General features: G+C 33.5%; 1 protein-coding gene across 1 annotated transcript in view; it reads left to right on the forward strand.

The window, feature by feature from the left end:
• The window catches only part of LOC114334981 (uncharacterized), a 144072-nt gene that overhangs the window by 55840 nt on the left and 65756 nt on the right, over positions 1–22476 (forward strand). The window lies entirely within an intron of this gene.

Consider the following 22476-nt stretch of genomic DNA (forward strand, 5'->3'; position numbering starts at 1 on the left):
AATGTGCAATAACTACGTCCTAAAACCCACCAAAATTTGATTTGCATATCTTAATTGGTTTTAAACCAATAAATAAATCGTCAGTTTGCAAAAAAAACACCCCGTATCTCAGAAACGAAGCGTTTGCGGACATATGATTATAAAGCAAACTGTCGTTATTTTCTCGTGGAAAATTACCCCTTAAAGTTTGTCGCACTTATTTAGAAACACCTTGTACTGATGAAGAACATGGCTAGTTGTTAAAGTACCTAACTTTTTTATTATCCAACATAAGCGAATAATTCTAAAAACAGAATGTTAAGAAAACCTGAGGCTATAGTTGGTTTTTAATTTCAGTATTTTATAAACGCTTCAATAGTCCACAGGGTGATGCGAACTTTGACAAAAAATACAGTTTGATTCGTACACCCGGTATACAATGACAGTTTACCTGTCTAGCAACAATATTATTACAGCGAAATTGTTTATGAATAAGGCTATAACATGGTAAAAAAATCACTTAAATCGGACAACAGGTTTAGGAAATTCGAGACATCAAAAATGACCAAATTTTCAGTGGATCGATTTTTTTGCACCCGAGTGTAGTTTATGTATAAAAGTTTTAACTAAATTTTAAACTTCAACAGAGTGGTTAATAATGCTTTAAAAATGACGTCCTAACGAAATCGATTCGTGGTCGGTGGAGGGTAATTATTAAAATCCGTGCACTCAAAAAATGAAACTGATTCTTCAAACATTTGCTGCGATTCATATCTCCGGAGCTTGTTGATGGATTTTGATCATAATTTTTTTAATTTGTATGTACTCGTAGTCTTATAGAGTATGTTATGTACACATATCCCCACCTTACATTACAAAATGTTAGGGGGAACCCCCCTTATCACTCGGGGATATGAAAAATAGATTACGACCGATTCTACGACCTACCGAATATACATATATAATTTCATAAAAATCGGTCAAGCGGTCTCGGAGGAGTATGGCAACTAACACTGTGACAGGAGAATTTTATAAATCTAAATACACTTGAGAGCAAAATAATCGACTCACTTGCTGAATAATTTTACACGTGGAATTTCCTAAACCTGTTGTCCGATTTGAGTGATTTTTTTAGTATGTTATAGCCTTATTATTTAAGAAAATCGATGTAATATTGTTTTTGCTATACATACAGGTAAAGGTAATTTTATACCGGGTGTAACAATCATACTGTGTTTTTTTCTTAAAGTTCGGAACACCCTGTGGAGTATTCTAGCATATAAAAAATATTAAAATTAAAATTAAATTGTAGGCTTAGGCTTTATTAACATTTTCTTTTTTGACTTATTTGGTTATGTTGGATAATAAAAAAGTGGTACATTTAAGAAAAAAAAAAAAACACCCTATGATTGTTACACCCGGTATAAAATGACCTTTACCTGTCTAGCAATAATATTACATCGATTTTCTTAAATAATAAGGCTGTAACATACTAAAAAATCACTCGAATCGGACAACAGGTTTAGTAAATTCGAGAATTCTAACGTGTACAATTCAGCAAGTGAGTCAATTATTTTGCTCTCAAGTGTATATAGATGGCTATTAACAAATAGAGTTTGGTTATAGAAGAGTGAAAATTAAGGGTTGTATGTATTTTTTTAATTTTACATCATATAAAATTAAGGTAGACAATTTTGTCCAAGCAAAATTAAAAAAAAATGGCAGGGGGGCAACCCTGCCTAAAACCTATTCTCAGTCCTGTAGGATATATGTACGTGTAAAATTTCATAAAAATCGTCCAAGCCGTTTCGGAGTAGTATGGCAACTAACACTGTTACAGGAGAATTTTATGTATATAGAAGTAACTGTGAATTAAATCATAAAAAGTGGCTAACTTTGACCGTAATTAACCTAGGCGAAAAGGTTTTTTTCGAAAATTCGTGTAAAAATACCAGCTTTCGAAATCCCAAAGTAGACTTATTCTACAGCCATTATTAACAAACCTATTCAAATTTGTTTATAAGCCAAAAATGATTCTACTTTAGTAAAATGTTTTCAGAGTGGCAAAAATGACTTTTTAATGATTTTTTTCAATACTTTGAAATATAACTATCCTTTTTTCATATGGTTTCCGCAGAATGTCTATATCCTTATTAGTTCTGAACAACAACATTGCGAAAAAAACCTCTTTGGCATAAACGAATTGAACAAAATTTAAACTAATTGACGAATCGTCTTAAAATTTTTTGTGCGTTATATATGGACTGTTTGACCCAACTTTTCTTGCAATGTGAAAGTTTTAAGGTCATTTGCGCAAAGGTTATAGCACATTGTTTATTTTCGAGATTTTAGTCTTATTTTGCAATTTCCACAGCAACAAATTCAAAAACTGTCATTTTAAACCTTGGCTCATCTACTAAAAGACAAATATTATAAGTAAGATTTTTAATTACCCTATTTTTACCTGCAGCGATTTAAACGAAGAAACTGCCATTTTTGACTCTTATTTGTTAATAACTAAAATTCTCGTCCGAACTGTGACGGGCATTTTTGTATTTATAATGTATTAAGTATACAGTACTCAAAAAACTCATTTGCAACCTGGCTGCTCAAGTGTTCCGACAAAAACCTTATTTCTCTGGACTAATTTTCTATGTGATTAAGGTCAGGAATTCAACGAAATATTAAAAAATATATAAAAGCGTAATATTTTCAAATATTTTATTGCTTTTTATTATTAAATATATTGTAGTTAATGTATAACATTAACATTACGTAACAAAATTAAATTTAAAAATAATTTAAAAAAGATGTACTTAGGGGGAAGTTGATTTTTATAAAAATTCATAGGTGGTCATAATAATATGGCCAGGGACTGTAAGTGAATTTAGTTTTACAAAGTAAAGGGTGATTTATTTAGAGGTACCTTTTTCAAAAGGAAAAAAATAATGAAAAAAATGAATTGTATTTGAAAATCTTTATTATCATACAAAAGAACCATTCTCTGGGAATATCCATAAACTACGTCGTAAAAATTTTGGAGTTTTTAATACCCTCCCCCTTCCGTCGTAAAACGTCATTTACAGTCCCCCCTCATGCTGTCGTTGCAATTGCAACTCGTGCCTCCTCCCCCTTTAGTGATTTTTTAAAAATTCCATGTTATTTCTGGATTTTTGAAAGTTAACTCTCAGACTTTATTTACAATGTTTTATTGTTTGTTATTCTGTACAAAAGTGCTAGTAATATTATTTAAGGCTGTGTAAGTAAGTTAAGAATGACATTTTTCGCTAAAATTGCAAATAAAAGTTTTTCCTCTTGGGCACCCCATCCGTGGACACACTGTATAACTTTTTAATTATAACTATTTGATTACTATAACTCTTGAGTTATTATTAGTTAGTGCTGAGTTAATTTTTCCCACTGCAGTATTAAAAACTGTAAGTTGGAACCATATGGAAAACTTTTTTGTTTTTAATTTTACGAAAAAAAATTATATGGTCTAAAACCTAAGATTCAACCATCAGATATAAAATTTTATGAATATTAGACGAGGTATGTCAAAAAATATGAATTTCACTCAAGAGTAAAGTAGCTTTATTTTTCACAATATTGAAAATTGTTATGAAAAGTTTTTTGGAATTAAGAACTACATTATAATATGCAATTTCATCTTTCTAATTGAAAAAAATTAATTATTTTTGAATTTATACTGCTTTAGACACGAGGCTAAAATTTTCATTTTTACTGGGCGCATGCGCACACTGACAGTATGGTGTGAAACGTTATGAGGGATCTGATTGGGTGTTAAAATCATCTGTCAATAATTGTTCAATATGGAGGTTTTGGATAAACAAAAGGTTGCGTATATTAGTTTTTATTGTTGTGAGGACAGAGACAAAAAGCAAGTTTATAATTATTGTATTAGTGACTTTTTAAATAGTTTTTAAAAGCAACAGGTACGTACCTTATTTTAAATGTTTCAGTATTGTAATAAAAAATTACAAATTAGGTAAATACACCTATTTGGAAAATGTACCTACCTAGCTAGTAAGCAATCCTTTGATTTACATAATTTGATTACCAACAAAAATCTCCATCTAATATATTGCTTTTTTAGTCTATATTTTGTCGTATTTTAATTCCAAAAGAATCAAACTTATTTGACTAAACTAGCAGAATAAGCAACAAACTGTCAAAAATTTTTTAAACCGTTTAGTTGCTAGGTATACCTTCCCACGTCATTCACAATGTCTCGCTGGTTAAATTCTGCGTGGGGTGAGTTCAAAATAATCTAAACGTGATAGACGCAGGTTCAATTCCCAATGGAAAATTTTATTTTTTTTATACATTTTATGATTATAAGTATATTTATTATATTTTTTTTTCAGAAAATACGTATTTAGTTAAAATTTTCTCAACAATTGTTCAGAAATAATTTTTTTGGTTTCATTTTTCAATGTGTTTGCGTGTGTTTTATTCTTTTATTTTTTTAATTTTTCGTATTGTTTTAATAAAAATTTTTGGAAAGTAGTAAGTATTAAAATTAGTTTAATACTTCGTTTAATACTAGAAGTATAACTTCTTACGTGCGTACAAAGTACACACACATTCATTTTTTAAATTATTGATAACCAACATTATTTTCGGTTACCTATTTCAATTATGACACTTTTATTATTAATTTTGCGGAAAAAGTCATTCTTCATAAAAAGTTCGACATGGTCTAAAACCTTAAAAACAACCATCCTATATTAAATTTGATCAATTTTATACGAGATATATAAAAAAAATGAATTTCAATAAAGAATGAAGTACCTTTATACTTCAGAATATTTCAATAAGAAGGATGTAATTACATATTGGAACATGGTTTTTAGTTCTAAACAACTTTACATAATCACAATTCTCAATATGGTAAAAAATAACTATTTTATTTAAATACTCTTAAGCGAATTCATATTTTTGACATACCTCGTATAAAATTGATAACATTTTATATAAGGTGGTTGTATTTTAGGTTTTAGACCATGCAGAACATTTTATAAAGAATAACTCTTTTTCCTAAAATTAATAAAAAATATGAAAAAAAAAAATTTTAAGAAACGCTTTTCTTTAGTTACGAGTAAAATTAAACATAAAAAAATCAACTAAAAAGCAAAAAATAAAAAAAATTGAAAAAATCTAACACATCAGTCAAAGAAAAGCGTGGCGCGTGTTCATCGAATAAACCGTTTTCGCCCCACGCTTTTCTTTAACGAATGTGTTAGATTTTTTCAATTTTTTTTTATTTTTTGCTTTTTAGTTGATTTTTTTATATTTTTAATTTTAGTCACTCGTAACTAAAGAAAAGCGTTTCTTAAAACATTTTTTTTCATATTTTTTTATTTTTTACTTTTTAGTCTTACACTTTTCAAACATTAAAATATATCGTCATGTTTATTAAAATAATGTATAAAACATATGATGTACTAACATGAAAAGTAGTCGGAATTGGCAAAAAATTTGAAACTTTATTGTTTATTAATGAAGCATAACGTAAACAATTAACGTAAAAAGTGAAAGTATGTATTGTTCATATCATTAGCTACATAATCCGTAAAAGTTTCAAGTTTTTACATTGTAAAAAACAAGAGAATTTAAGCGTTTTCCATTAAAATCGTTTTCTTTTTATTTAAACAATTAATAAACATGAAAATTTTTTTTTATTGACTATTCGTGTATTGTTCCCGCGAATTCATGTCTGCAAATTTTCATTCATTTGCATTGAAGAAAAGGCAGTCAAATTAACGTCTAAAAATTTGACGCAAACTATTGAACTAAATAAAAGCGTTTAATAATAATAAAAGAGATATCATAATTGAAATAACTGAAAATAATGTTGGTTATCCATAATTAAAGAAAAAATTTCAATTTTTTTTTTAATTAGAAGGATGAATTTGCATATTAGAGTATAGTTTATAATTACAAAGAACTTTTCATAATAACAATTTTCAATATTGTGAAAAATAAAGCTACTTTACTCTTGAGTGAAATTCATATTTTTTGACATACTTATCTTAGGTTTTACACCATGCAGAGCTTTTTATGAAGAATAACTTTTTTTCGTAAAGTTAATAATAAAAAAGTTTTCCATGTGGTTCCAATTTACAGGGACATACTGCATATAAATATGTAAAATAACACTTTATTATGCCATTTTATTTAGTAGTGACAAAATCGTAAACACCAAAATTTTCCAACACAATTTATAAAAACAATAGTTTTAGTCATGTTTCAAGTCGTGTTTTAGTCGTGATAAAATAAGAAAAAATATTCAGTTTTTGTAGGTTTTATTCACAAGAATTAGTTTTGATTTCTTGAAAATTTGTCTAAACTTATTAAATAATATACAATTTTTCAGTTTAGTTTTATATTGATATGCAATGGGTGATTTTGTACTGCGTAATATGACTTTGAGACTAGTTTTAACACGTTGACTGCCAACAAGGGGATACCTCGCAGGTTGTTTAGCTGCCCAGGACGCTAACTATGAGTTATCTCGTAGCTTCTTTACAGATCAATTTTGTAGCTTATTTTGTGTAAAAAAAAACGGTCGTACTGCAGCGAGTTGGCTTATTGATCTCTCGTGTATCGAGTTCCTCTCGGTACACTAGCCTAGAGTCCACCTTAGGGCTTATGAGAGTTCCCATGGCTGCTTGGCTATAGGTGTAACCCTGCAGTCTAGGTCTAGTGTTTCCTCAGTCCTATCCCTCTCGTAGACAAATGTCCAATTGGAAAGGTACTTTTGGTCTATCTGTAGTACCTATTTAGAAGTACTAGGTAAGAAATCATTCATTCGATATACTTAATTTCATCTATTATGTTCTGATCCAATATGAATACTGAATGGAAAGATCAACAGAAAAAGAGGAATTGTTAAGAAGAAATATTCATGGTTCCGAAACCTTCGTCAATGGACTTATCAGCAAATCAATTATTACATGCCGCGCAAGATCAAGAACGATACAGGCCAATTGTGATGGAAGCCACCTTGCTCAGGATTCTCGCACTCTATAATATCCCATTCTCTCCTCCCCCTAATTACTATGTGTAAAGGAGGGAGGTCCAGTAGAGATGTTGAAAAAATATCTATTCGTTCAAAGTACTCGTTACTTACTAATACCGAAAGTAACGATTACTATATAGAGAGGCAAATCGTTATTTTGATTACTCTGATTACTTCGTACCAATCGTATCAGAGCGAGTAACGACTATTGTATCTGCTTTGATTACTTTGATTACTTCGTTCCAATCGTATCAGAGCGAGTAACGACTATTGTATCTACTTTTATTACTCCTTTACTTCGAACCAATCGTATCAGAGCGAGTAACGACTATTGTATCTACTTTGATTACTTTGATTACTCTGGTTACTTCGTTACTTCGTACCAATCGTATCAGAGCGAGTAATGGTAGAGGAGCCCAAGAGGGGATTTTTGCAGTTACTCGAGCGCGTCAGATTATCATATAGGGAGAAACCTGTACCCTGCAGATGTACCTCTACCATATATTGGCTCTTAACACAGGAAAGTTCATTAAGGGGGACTTGAAAAAAAATCTATTCTTAAAAATACTCGAGGTTCGGATACAATTAGCGTCTCTTTGCAAAGACAATGACAACAAGACACTTACTCAAAACACACACTACACATGACACTAAGTACCTCATGTTGTGATTGGCTGAATGACATAAAGTCCATGCCATTAAAAAAAAATATTCGAAATTGTCAGATTAAGATAAGGTAAGTTAAGTACATGCAAAAGAGTGTGTATATTTCAAAAATCTGACGATTTGAGCGGGGCGTAAGGAAATGGGTGAGTCAAAAAGTTTCACAAAAAAGCGAATATTTCGCGAAATGAACGTCAGATCGAAAAACTAAAAAATACGTTTTCAATATTTTTCAAAAATCTATCGAATGGTTCTAAACAGGACCCTCAGAGCCCTAAGAGAGGGGGAGGTAAACTTTTAAATACAAACCCAGCGATATTTGGCAAAATGAACATCTGATCGAAAAACTGCAAAATACACTTTCAAAATGTTTTTGAAAAATCTAGCGAATGGTACCCAACACGACCCCTCACGGAGGTGGGGTGGAGGTTACTTTAAAATCTTAAATGAGACCCCCAAATTTTTATTGCCGATTTGGATTCTTTGCGTAAAAATAAGCAACTTTTATTAATCAGAAAAAACGGTTGTTGGAAATGGAAAATTAATTTAAAAAATGGAAAGTCACCACTAAATTTTACTTAACTTTTTGGTTTTAGGACCTAATAATCACAACCCAATAGGTTCCCATAACGCTCGAGTGACTGCAAATTTAGCATATTTTGCTCCCCTACCATAGTGACTATTGTATCTACTTTGGTTACTTCGTACCAATCGTATCAGAGCGAGTAACGACTATTGTATCTACTTTGATTACTTCGTACCAGAGCGAGTAACAACTATTGTATCTACAACCAGTACACTGATTACTTTCAACCAATCGTATCCCAGCAAGTAAAAACAGATCGGTGAAGTCGTTGTTATATCGGAATACCTATACAAAATACCTACCTACTGGGAAATACAATTCTCAATATGATTACCGGTACTCAAATACAAAAGTAATCGTAGTAATCAAATCATTTTTATCCCTTAAACAGATCGGTAAAGGTCGTTGTTATATCGAAATACCTATACAAAATGATACCTACTGAGAAATACGATTCTCGATATGATTTACCGGTACTTACTCAAATACAAAAATATCAAAAGTAATCATAGTAATCAAGTCATTTTTATCCCTTAAACCAGCGTTTCCCAACCGGTGGGTCGCGACCCACTAGTCGGTCGCGGGCGGATTTCAGATGGTCGCGCCGTGGCTCTTACAGTAGCTGAGTAGCGTACAGTGACCGTGTTCTTTATATTCATGGGTCGCGAATATGAGAAAACATCAGGTGGGTAGAAGTTATATCGGAATACCCATACAAAATACCTACCTACTGAGAAATACGATTCTCGATATGATTACCGGTACACAAATACAAAAGCAACAAAAGTAATCACCGTATTCAAATCATTTTTATCCGTGAAATTTAATAAAAAATTTTCTTCTTGGTAAAAGGTATATTAGTTTAAAAAGCCCTAAAGGGCTACAAACATATGAACAAAACGTTTTCGCTCTGTAACAAGAGCATCATCAGTGTTACAAGAACATGGTGAGCCAACCAAAAAATACAAAGGTCAAAGCCTTTCAAAAAACAGACAAAAGTCTTATATAAAAGATAACATCGCAAAATCCAAAGGATGGATAAAATTCCTAAGGATAAGGCCCTATGGCAACATATGACTCCCACACGTTGTAAGTGGGTCAAAAGGTAACTAGGTCATTCTGTTATGAGAGGTGACAGGCAACCCTGTCACCATTTTTATCCCTTAAACAGATCGGTGAAGGTCGTTGTTATATCGGAATACCTACCTACTGAGAAATATTATTCTCGATATGATTAACGGTACACAAATACAAAAGTAATCAAAATAACGAATACTGTAAATGATTACTTTATACAAAAGTAACGATTTGTAACGAATACTCGAAAGTAGCTATAATCAGCATCACTGAGGTCCAGTAGGGCATCTGTACCTCCGATTGGTGTACCTCTAACAGCTCTTTTAATCCTGAGGCAAGCAAGACTTTGCACCTCGCTTAATTTAAGGATGGCACTTTTCTGCTGCACATTTGGTCACCATTACACTGATGCATATGTAATTGTCAGGTTTTCCACAATGTTTTATATCCAATATAACATGTCTAGATTTACATCAGAAAGAAAATTCGAGAGGTAAAAGAGAGGTGGCTCTCCGACAGATGCAAAGAAATAGAAGACCTGGATAAAAAGTATGACAGCTTTAATTTACACAAAAAAATCAAAGAAATGACAGGTTCTAGAAAAAGCACAAGAACGAATACCCTTAAAAATGATAAAGGGGATATTATTACTGACGTGAAGGAGAGATTGTGTCAATGGACCAATTACATCCAACAACTCTTTAATGATGAAAGAGGAGAACTGTCATTAGAAATCACAGAGGATACCGGACCACCAATATTAAGAGACGAAGTCATCTATGCCATTAAAAACACGAAAGAGGGTAAAGCTACTGGACCAGATGATGTGCCCATCGAATTATTAAAACTTATTGATGAAGATGGTATTGATGTAATGGTTGAACTCTTTAATCTAATATATCAGACTGCCACAATCCCCAGACAATGTGGAACAACCTGCTCGGATCACAGAAGAATATCTTTAATGAGTCACACACTTAAAACATTTTTGAAAATAATACACAGTAGAATTGTTAAAACTCGAATATGAAATCAGTGACACACAATTTGGCTTTAGAAATTGTATGAGCACACGCTATGCTTTGTTCGGCTTGAATGTGCTGGCCCAGAGATGCATGGACATGAATCAGGATATGTACTTATGTTTTGTAGACTTTGAAAAGGCATTTGATAAAGTTCAACATAAAAAGCTTGTAGATATATTAAAAAGCAAAAATATTGACAGTCGTGACATGAAAATTATATCTAATATATATTGGAATCAAACTGCCAAGGTAAGAGTTGACAACCAGGGCACCCAAGATATCAAAATACAGAGAGGAGTCCGTCAGGGTTGCGTGCTGTCTCCACTACTTTTCTATGTCTACAGTGAAGCGGTATTTCAAGAAGCGCTCTCAGATTCAATAGAAGGTATATCTATCAATGGAGAAGTTTTGAACAACTTACGTTTTGTAGACGATACAGTAGTAATAACAGATAACAACAATGATTTACAGAACGTAATGCAACGCCTTAATGAACGCTGTCATGAGTACGGACTGAAGATGAATTTAAAGAAAACTAAGTGCATGATCATAACTAAATCAGCACACATAAACATCCAATTAACTATAGAAGATACTGTGATTGAGACTGTGGATAACTTCAAATACTTAGGAACATCAGATGATGTGCCCATCGAATTATTAAAACTTATTGATGAAGATGGTATTGATGTAATGGTTGAACTCTTAATCTAATATATCAGACTGCCACAATCCCCAGACAATGTGGAACAACCTGCTCGGATCACAGAAGAATATCTTTAATGAGTCACACACTTAAAACATTTTTGAAAATAATACACAGTAGAATTGTTAAAACTCGAATATGAAATCAGTGACACACAATTTGGCTTTAGAAATTGTATGAGCACACGCTATGCTTTGTTCGGCTTGAATGTGCTGGCCCAGAGATGCATGGACATGAATCAGGATATGTACTTATGTTTTGTAGACTTTGAAAAGGCATTTGATAAAGTTCAACATAAAAAGCTTGTAGATATATTAAAAAGCAAAAATATTGACAGTCGTGACATGAAAATTATATCTAATATATATTGGAATCAAACTGCCAAGGTAAGAGTTGACAACCAGGGCACCCAAGATATCAAAATACAGAGAGGAGTCCGTCAGGGTTGCGTGCTGTCTCCACTACTTTTCTATGTCTACAGTGAAGCGGTATTTCAAGAAGCGCTCTCAGATTCAATAGAAGGTATATCTATCAATGGAGAAGTTTTGAACAACTTACGTTTTGTAGACGATACAGTAGTAATAACAGATAACAACAATGATTTACAGAACGTAATGCAACGCCTTAATGAACGCTGTCATGAGTACGGACTGAAGATGAATTTAAAGAAAACTAAATGCATGATCATAACTAAATCAGCACACATAAACATCCAATTAACTATAGAAGATACTGTGATTGAGACTGTGGATAACTTCAAATACTTAGGAACATGGATAACATCAAATGTAGACCAAACCAAAGAAATTAAGACACGTATTGAAATAACACGTGCATCCTTCATTAAACTTAAAAAGTTTCTTTGTTGTCGGGATATAAGGTTAGAACTACGCCTAAGGATGCTTCGATGTTACGTGTTCTACTCTTCTTTATGGCTTGGAACCGTGGACGTTGAAACAAGTCCATTTGAATAAGTTGGCCGCCTTTGAATTTTGGTGTTTTCAAAGAACATCGAACGTGGAAGTTACTAGAAGGATAAGAAATCAACCGGAAATAATACTAACTATCAAAAGACGAAAACTTGAGTACTTGGGACATGTGATGAGAGGGCAAAAATACTCATTATTACAACTTATTATGCAAGGCAAAATCCGAGGAAAGCGAAATGTGGGAAGACGAAGAACATCCTGGCTTAAGAACTTACGGGAATGGTTCGAATGCAGTAGTGCAGAGCTATTTAGAGCGGCAGTCAACAGGGTCCGCATTGCCATGATGATATCCAACCTTCGATAGAAGATGGAACTTAAAGAAGAAGAAGAATATGTAATTGTCAGGTTTTCCACAATGTTTTATATCCAATATAACATGTCTAGATTTAAACCCAAAATTTTTCCATGAGTTGTCTGGTTAACATTAACTTGGTCATCGCTCTTTCGGTTATTCGTTCTATCAGATGATTCCAAGCAAGCCTTGAGTCTAATATTAGGCCAAGATACTTTACTTCACTCACCAGATTTAGATATCCGACTCGTTCTAGTGAAGCAACATGTCAGAATAGGTCAAAGCATCTCGTGGACGCTGTATAGCGTCAAATAGAAGTAAAAACTTCTTTTGTATAATGGTGTCTATTTTATTAAAAATTTTTGAAAAACGATTCAATGGATTATAAAATTCCAGAACGTTTTCGATCTTACCAGATCATCAGTGAAAAAAAAATACGTTAATGATACTCCTATACAATTTTTTTTGTGTTTAATATTCTTTTCACTTCTTCAGCTAAATCTTATTTTGGATTGAGAAAAATGAAAAATCTAAGGAAATTATTTTATTTGCTCTAGTTTTTATGATATACAATCGGTATGACACGTTATCTTTAACACTGATAAATAAAATAAATATTTTGTTTATGTACCTTAGTACTTCACTAAGGTCCATTTGGATGGCCTATGATGAGTGTTATGTTTCATGGTTTACTATTTTTTTTTTTCGATTATTGAAAGGTCCTGATAGTTATCATATCTTTTGTTGCCTATAAAATACCGAATAACTCCTTTGACACCGTTCTAAGCTTATTTGCCTTTCAAAAGTTGTGTAATATGTTGGATGCTTCATAAGTTGACGAATGTATGACCATACCATCTTTAACTTTAGCTTCACTTATATAGCTTTTAAACGAAGTTTAAGGTAGTCTATGAGTAGTCTACACAATGGATTATGGTCCAAATTTAGACATTTCATCAAATCATTCATTTCTTTACAAACAAGCTTCGCCTTCTCGGGTGATAAGTGAATATCTCGAATGAGGTTGCTCCGTTCTATTTGACCCAGTCTGTGCGGTTCATCCTCTTTTTCCTCAAAATCAAGGTCATAGGAGGTGGAGGATTTGTTTGATTCTTCTTCTACATCTTATGCAACGTTATCTTAAAATGGAATGTGAAGTTTTCGGATATTGAACTACTGCCCTTCTGCTCTTCTCTGATGCCACTGGTTTAATGATTGGACTCGAGCAGAAGTAACAATCATCAGTATGGATTTTAGTACTGGATCACCCCTGGGTGTGAATTTTGAATTTGCACAAAAATAATAAGGTTAACTAATGCTTACACAGTGACACTAAAATAAAATTATGGTCGAACATACCTCGGATAGTTTTAACATTAACAGATACCTACAACAAAGTGCTCCTTAGATATATTCAATGAGGCAGCCTATTCTTGCATATTCCACTGCGACCTTTTTAGATCTATAGCTGTCCTCTAACCGTAGATTACATTCTCTAGTCTGGCCCCTTTTTTAAAGGTCACATATTCCATGTAATGCGAAGAACCACACATTTGCGAAGCTGTCGAACTGACACAAAAGGGGCCGTGCTGTTTCTTCCTCCTTGTTGACAGACTCTGCATAGGTCATCATCTGCCAATCCCATCAGCTGCCTATTTAGCTTACCTACTATGGCTTCGACTGTTCTGTCTTTGCTTTTTAGGTCTAGTTTTGGCGAATGTTCTATAATGAACTGTTTGCCTGTTTTTGTCCTGGTGAATTCCACCATCATTCCAAAAATTTTGTGAGCTATCCACTGTCTTGTAGCCAATTTTGTTACTGCCTTTGCAACGCCGCAGAAGAAGGGTTCTGGTCCAATCAATGGCATTGATGTGCCATGTTTGGCCGTTTCATCCGCTTTTTCATTGTCTTTATAACCTCCTGTACCAGTACTCAGGCTACTGAGATCTTGCTACGGTCTTCTAGTTTATTTAGGGCACTCATACCATCCCATATCAGCTTAGAATTGAGCTCTACCGAATTGAGTGCCTTAAGCGTCTAAAATTGTTGAGCTGAACTATATACTAAATAGAGTCCACCCTGATATTAGGCAATATTCATTGTGTTTGGAAAAATGCTGAAACAGATGCAGTTTTAATTCCAAAGTTGCCATCTTTTAACGATATAGACATCTATCATCTGACATCTGTCAACACCCTGTCTTCCAGTATCATTTGAAATAGGGAATAGATTATTTGAAATTGACATTAGCAAAACAGGCATTACATTTAGTTTTTAAGAGGTGTATCACTTTAAAAAAAACTGATACTTTTTGACAATAGAGTTAATATGGAAAAATCATGGATGCCTAGATTCTCTAGCAAAATACCTGTCTACTGATGTGTGACACATGGTCTATTCCCTATTTAAAATTAAGGGTTTTTGGTACTGGAACGGGATGGATGACAAATGAAGGGTACAGTTGAAAAACAAGGAATGTCACATTTTATTAATATTGAGATAAACACCAATATAGGTTTAATTGTTGTGGCATTTAAAAACTATTTTGGAGATTCTTAGCAGAATTCCAGCCACTCTTATTCTATAATCTTAAGAGAATATTAATCTATCTTAACTTATTAATTTAATAATGCACCAAAAACTGCTGACATTCCTTGATTTTGTTCGATAGTGTATGGATACAAATTTTTAGAAAATTTATATAGATTTACTTTTCTGATTAATGTCCTGAATCAATAGGCTGGTCGATAGTCCTCAGTTTTTGCTACCAAATGGCGAGAAAAGCCAAAATTCATGAAAAAGTGACATTCCTTGTTTTTCCCCTGTACTCTTCAAATATCTATATCGTTAAAAGATGACACATTTGGAATAAAAATATTCAGAATCTGCTGTATTCTTACATATAAATAAATAAGTTCGGCTAATGGATTAAGTCCACAGTCAAAAAAACCAAGTACACACACACACACACACACACACACACACACACACACACACACACACACACACACACACACACACACACACACACACACACACACACACACACACACACACACACACACACACACACACACACACACACACACACACACACACACACACACACACACACACACACACACACACACACACACACACACACACACACACACACACACACACACACACACACACACACACACACACACACACACACACACACACACACACACACACACACACACACACACACACACACACACACACACACACACACACACACACACACACACACACACACACACACACACACACACACACACACACACACACACACACACACACACACACACACACACACACACACACACACACACACACACACACACACACACACACACACACACACACACACACACACACACACACACACACACACACACACACACACACACACACACACACACACACACACACACACACACACACACACACACACACACACACACACACACACACACACACACACACACACACACACACACACACACACACACACACACACACACACACACACACACACACACACACACACACACACACACACACACACACACACACACACACACACACACACACACACACACACACACACACACACACACACACACACACACACACACACACACACACACACACACACACACACACACACACACACACACACACACACACACACACACACACACACACACACACACACACACACACACACACACACACACACACACACACACACACACACACACACACACACACACACACACACACACACACACACACACACACACACACACACACACACACACACACACACACACACACACACACACACACACACACACACACACACACACACACACACACACACACACACACACACACACACACACACACACACACACACACACACACACACACACACACACACACACACACACACACACACACACACACACACACACACACACACACACACACACACACACACACACACACACACACACACACACACACACACACACACACACACACACACACACACACACACACACACACACACACACACACACACACACACACACACACACACACACACACACACACACACACACACACACACACACACACACACACACACACACACACACACACACACACACACACACACACACACACACACACACACACACACACACACACACACACACACACACACACACACACACACACACACACACACACACACACACACACACACACACACACACACACACACACACACACACACACACACACACACACACACACACACACACACACACACACACACACACACACACACACACACACACACACACACACACACACACACACACACACACACACACACACACACACACACACACACACACACACACACACACACACACACACACACACACACACACACACACACACACACACACACACACACACACACACACACACACACACACACACACACCACACACACACACACACACACCACACACACACACACACACACACACTTACACATGAATAAAGTATGGGTAAATGTAACCGGTGTTCACATGGCAATGGTGGTGGTTAAATATGTGTTGTCCCTAGTGGTCAAGATACTTCTATGCAGAATCTGCTTTATTGTACACATAAATGTAAGGGGTTTATGTTCATATGGAAATGGTGGTAGTTAGAGATGTATTTTCTCTAGTTGTCAACCTATTTAAGTAAATATTCAGACTCTGCTTTATTCTTACAAAGAATTAAAGTATGAGGTTTAGTTTCATAAGGCAATGGTAGTGGTTACATATTCGTACATATCTGGTACTTGGGCTTAGCTTATCTTAGTATTAATAACAGTTTCTATAATTTATATTTTCGTCTCCTGTTTTGTACTGTTACTTCCGGTGTAAATATATTTCTAAACTAATATCATTTTGTATTCAAATGTACTGTACTTATTTTATTTTCATTTTGATCTACAAGGTATATAAATAACACTATACTTTGTTTCACGTTAAGTATATAACGTTACGCTTATGGAGATCAGTGTTGCCAAACCTCTCGGGCACGGATGGCTACTCGACTGCCGATATACGATTCATTCTAATCAGTACGGCGTGGCATCGGCGTGCTTCTATCGCTCGTAAGAAATACATGGGGCTATCTCCGCAATGTTCTGTTCTTAACGTGAAACGCTCTATAGACAATAAACAATGTGATCTTAATAGGTTACACAAATTTTATTTTGAAGTATTTAATCCTAAGACCATGGGTGTTCTTCAAACTTTTTTTAATTTTTTTATTTTATTTATTTTTTTATTATTTATTTTTATTTATTGAATAGGATTACTGAAAAAATGACAAATAAATGAATGAGCAAAGAAAAGTAATTTAAACGTGCGTAAATATATTTCAGTCCTAGCTAAGACAAAGCCATCTTCAGAGCTATTCTACAATAAAATAACGTAATATACCTAAGGCACATCAAAGAAACATGAAACGTGAAACATTAAACATGAAACAAATAAATTTAAAAAAAGTAACCGTTTCATGTGATATGCTAATCGATGAAACAAAAATAAAATTTGTATAGTCGGCAATGGATAGTGACGTGGTCGTTGCTGTCGGCGGCGCTCTTTAATTGCTTTTTAATATCAAAGAAACGTGAAACATGAAACAAATAAATTGTGAAGAACGAAACCGTTTCATGTTATACAGGGTGTTTCATTAATAATTGTCCATATCGTAAATGGAGAAACCTTAGCACAAAATACGAAGATTTAACCTAAAACACTTAAATCAAATGTGGTTCCTTACCGAGTTACAGGGTGTTTTATCTAAAAATTTAAAAATTATTGTTGCTTAGCATTTTAAAACTATTCGACGTATCCTTTTCATACTTGGCAGGAAGTTTAGGTACTATACAAACTACGAAATTATGTTCAAACAAACGTTTATGGCTATTACCAGAGGCGTAGGACGGGGGAAAGTGAATGGTTAACCCTTTCCAAATTCTACGCCACTGGCGAAATTGCTATTTTAGTTCAATTTTTGGATTCTCCAATACTTTCTAAGAAAATAATATACTCTTCATTCGTAACGATGAAGTCATTAGTTTTCGAGATATTTGAAGTTAAAAATGAAACGACACGGTTATTTTGATTAGTGTATTGTGTCGCTTCATTTTTAATTTTGTCATTTTAATTTTTAATTTTTTAAACTAATCATTTTGTCGTTACGAATAAAGAGTATATTACTTACATAAAAAGTATTGCAAAATCAAAAAATTACACTAAAATAGCAATTTCGTCAGTGTAGTAGAATTTGGGAAGGGTCAACCAGTCACTATCCCCTGTCGTACGCCTCTGGTAGTAGCTAGAAACGTTAATTTATCTTAATTTAGTAGGGTGTACAGTACCTACACTGTCTGCCAAGTATGATAAGGATACGCCAAATAGCTTTAAAGTACTGGGTATTACAAATAATTTTTAAATTTTAATCATATGAATCATATCATAAATTAATCAAAATAACTGTGCCGTTTCATATTTAACTTCAAATATCTCGAAAACTAATGACTTTATCGTCACCAATGAAGAGTATATTATTTACGTAGAAAGTATTGTAGAATCTAAAAATGGTACTCAAATAGTAATTCCTCCAGTGGCGTAGAATTTGAGAAAGGTCAACCATTCATCATCCCCTGTCGTACGCCTCTGGTAGTAGCTAGAAACGTTTGTTTATCATAATTTGGTAGGGTGTCTAGTAATCGCACTTTCTCCCAAGTATGAAAAGGATACGTCGAATAGTTTTAAAATGCTGAGCAAAAATAATTTTTAAATTTTTAGATAAAACACCCTGTAACTCAGTAAGGAACAATATTTTATTTAAGTGTTTTAGGTTAAATCTTCGTATTTTGTGCTAAGGTTTCTCCACTTACTATATGGACAATTATTAATGAAACACCCTGTATAGTCTAGGAAACGGAGGTTGAACTTCGCAAACTCGACACAAGTCCGGTTTTATTTTCTTCTAGTATATCAAGGGGTGCTTTTAATGAGACTAACTTTTTCTTAAAAGATTTCGCCCCGGAACACCCATTTTCATAGTAAAGGGGGTAGTTTGTGGTTTTTGCGAAACGTAGCCCTTCCTGTACGTTATTGCAAAAAATTCCCTAATAGAAATATGAAGAGGACTATATTTCCTACAATTTATTCCGCGACAGCATATATCTATCACACACCGTTTAGCGTAGGTGGCGCCCCAAAGTTGATAAGTTTTTAAAAAAGATGTTTTAAAAAAATAATTATTTTTCCCTAACCGTAATGGGAATCAAGGAGCAACCCAGCGGCAATTAATCACAAATAAATGTCTGATTTTTTGGTATAGGTTTCATTTAAGGGCAATTGTCCATTTTTTAATTACAGGGTGTTAAATTTTAAAAAGCCCCTTTTTATATATTATACCATCTGAACCGCTTATACTAGCGTAAAAAAACTTTCAGCGATTACCCATGTACAAGTATTTTTACAAATTTGTATAATTCACCCCATATTTTCCCCAAAGCCCAAAAAAAGGAAAATGAATAAAGAAAATATGCAAAAATTGATTCCGGCCCACCACTGTGGCTTCAGGCTGCAAAGAAAGTAAAATATGTATAGGTCATAATATGTAGCAGACAGTGTGTTCTTTTATTTGTCATAACTGTTATTAATAAAATGAATAGGTGACGAAAAAAAATCAAAAACTGGAGCCCGCCAAAACATTTCTAAGGTTTGTGGCGCCACTGTGCCGTAACGGTTGCTTATACGAAAAAAATGCATAGGACCTTATTTGTAGAGCAAATAGTTGTCTTTAATTCTATATAAGCGTTGTTTCAAAAAAATATATAGGTAATGAGAAAATCGTAAAAACATGCTCGCCAAACTTATTTTCAGGGATAGGGGTAGTTTTCCGCAGGGATGTTGCAATAACCATAATATATATATATATATATATATATATATATATATATATATATATATATATATATATATATATATATATATATATATATATATATATATATAAACTAGAAATGATCACAGCTGATTAGTAATTATCAATTTACAAATTATTGGGTTAACAGCTGAAATGGAAGACTCAGTGTACTCTTTTCTACGATTCCAATATTTCGTTAACAGTCGTTAACATCATCAGGGACGCTGAAATAATATTAAAGGTATAATAGTGAAACTGGGTATTAAAAAATAACTCACCAGTTTGAGATTTTAGTCAACGATGTTATAAATGTGTAAAAAAGCGGCATTAACAAAAAGAATTGCAGTGAATGTTATTAAAAATTAAAAATATAACAATAAAAAAGATAAAAAATGGAACTATAATATAAATAACTATGCTAAAAACCACTAATTATTAAAATCTTTTAAATTCGTCGCACAGAAAGGTATTAGAGACAATTATGTCAATATACTGTCAATTATGACAGAAATAGGTAGTATATTATTTATATTTAGATTCTAGTTCATAATATACTACCTATTTCTGTCATAATTGACAGTATATTGACATAATTGTCTCTAATACCTTTCTGTGCGACGAATTTAAAAGATTTTAATAATTAGTGGTTTTTAGCATAGTTATTTATATTATAGTTCCATTTTTTATCTTTTTTATTGTTATATTTTTAATTTTTAATAACATTCACTGCAATTCTTTTTGTTAATGCCGCTTTTTTACACATTTATAACATCGTTGACTAAAATCTCAAACTGGTGAGTTATTTTTTAATACCCAGTTTCACTATTATACCTTTAATATTATTTCAGCGTCCCTGATGATGTTAACGACTGTTAACGATATATATATATATATATATATATATGTATTTATAAAAAACCCTACTGATGGAGTAGGATTTTTCCCTATCCCCTTTAAAGAAATGAAAATGGGTGTTCCGGGGCAAATCTTTTTAAAAAAGTTAGTCTCATAATAAGCACCCCTTGATATACCAGAAAAAAAAAATAAAATCGGACTTGTGTCGAGTTTGCGAAGTTTAACCTCTGTTTTCTACATTAATATACTAATCAAAGAAACATAAATAATGGAATGTGATGATGACGAGGTCGTTGCTGTTCTGGAAACTCTCAATATTTGGTTGCAAACGAATTAAATAATCATCTTGCTAAATTTCAGTCATTTTATAGAATGAGTATTCAAACATTTACATTGTTTTATTGTGGGTCCTTGTTAAAAAAACGATATTTTCTTGTTATTGTCTATGCGAGTACCACTCCAGGTTATAATTAGACAACTCTTCGTTCTGCTCCACCACAGAAACCAATACAATATGAAATTCTTGGTCGGCATTCATTTTACGCACGTAATTAATTATTCAAAACAATGAAACTGATATCGAAAAATAGAACACGTCCTATTTCATGAAACACGTTTCAAGAAGATATAATGTTTCATGGGCATGAATCACACTCGTTTCATAGATATGCGGACGTCTATTTGTTTAGCAGTGTTTTATTTCCATGAAACGTGTTTCACGTTTAATGTTTCTTTGGTGTGCGCCTTCGGAAGATAAAAATGTTTCACACGCATGAATCACACTCGTTTCATTGTTATGCGGACTTCTATTTGTTTAGCATTGTTTTATTTTCATGAAACGTGTTTCACGTTTTATGTTTCGTGTTTTACGTTTCATGTTTCTTTGATGTGCGGCCTGCCTAAGTAACTAATTAAAATGTTGCAATGTACAATTTACATATAAAAATTTCAACTTAGAATGAAGTAAACACTTCTGTTGTATGTAGGTATGTATATGAATTTATTAAAAATTCTTTAAAATGTATCCACAAGGTAGTGGAAAATTACAATACACAAAACGTTTTCGGTCAAAACTGACCATCAGTGTGAACTGACCATCTATAGGGGGTTTACACTTTTTAAATATATGTATAAAAATTTGTTCAATAAAATTGGAATCCCTCTTTAGTAATGCTATTTTTTAGAATTTAACTTAATTTAAACATTGTAA

Source organism: Diabrotica virgifera, chromosome 10, assembly GCF_917563875.1.
Source record: "Diabrotica virgifera virgifera chromosome 10, PGI_DIABVI_V3a".
In the NCBI taxonomy this organism is placed as follows: Eukaryota; Metazoa; Arthropoda; class Insecta; order Coleoptera; family Chrysomelidae; genus Diabrotica; species Diabrotica virgifera.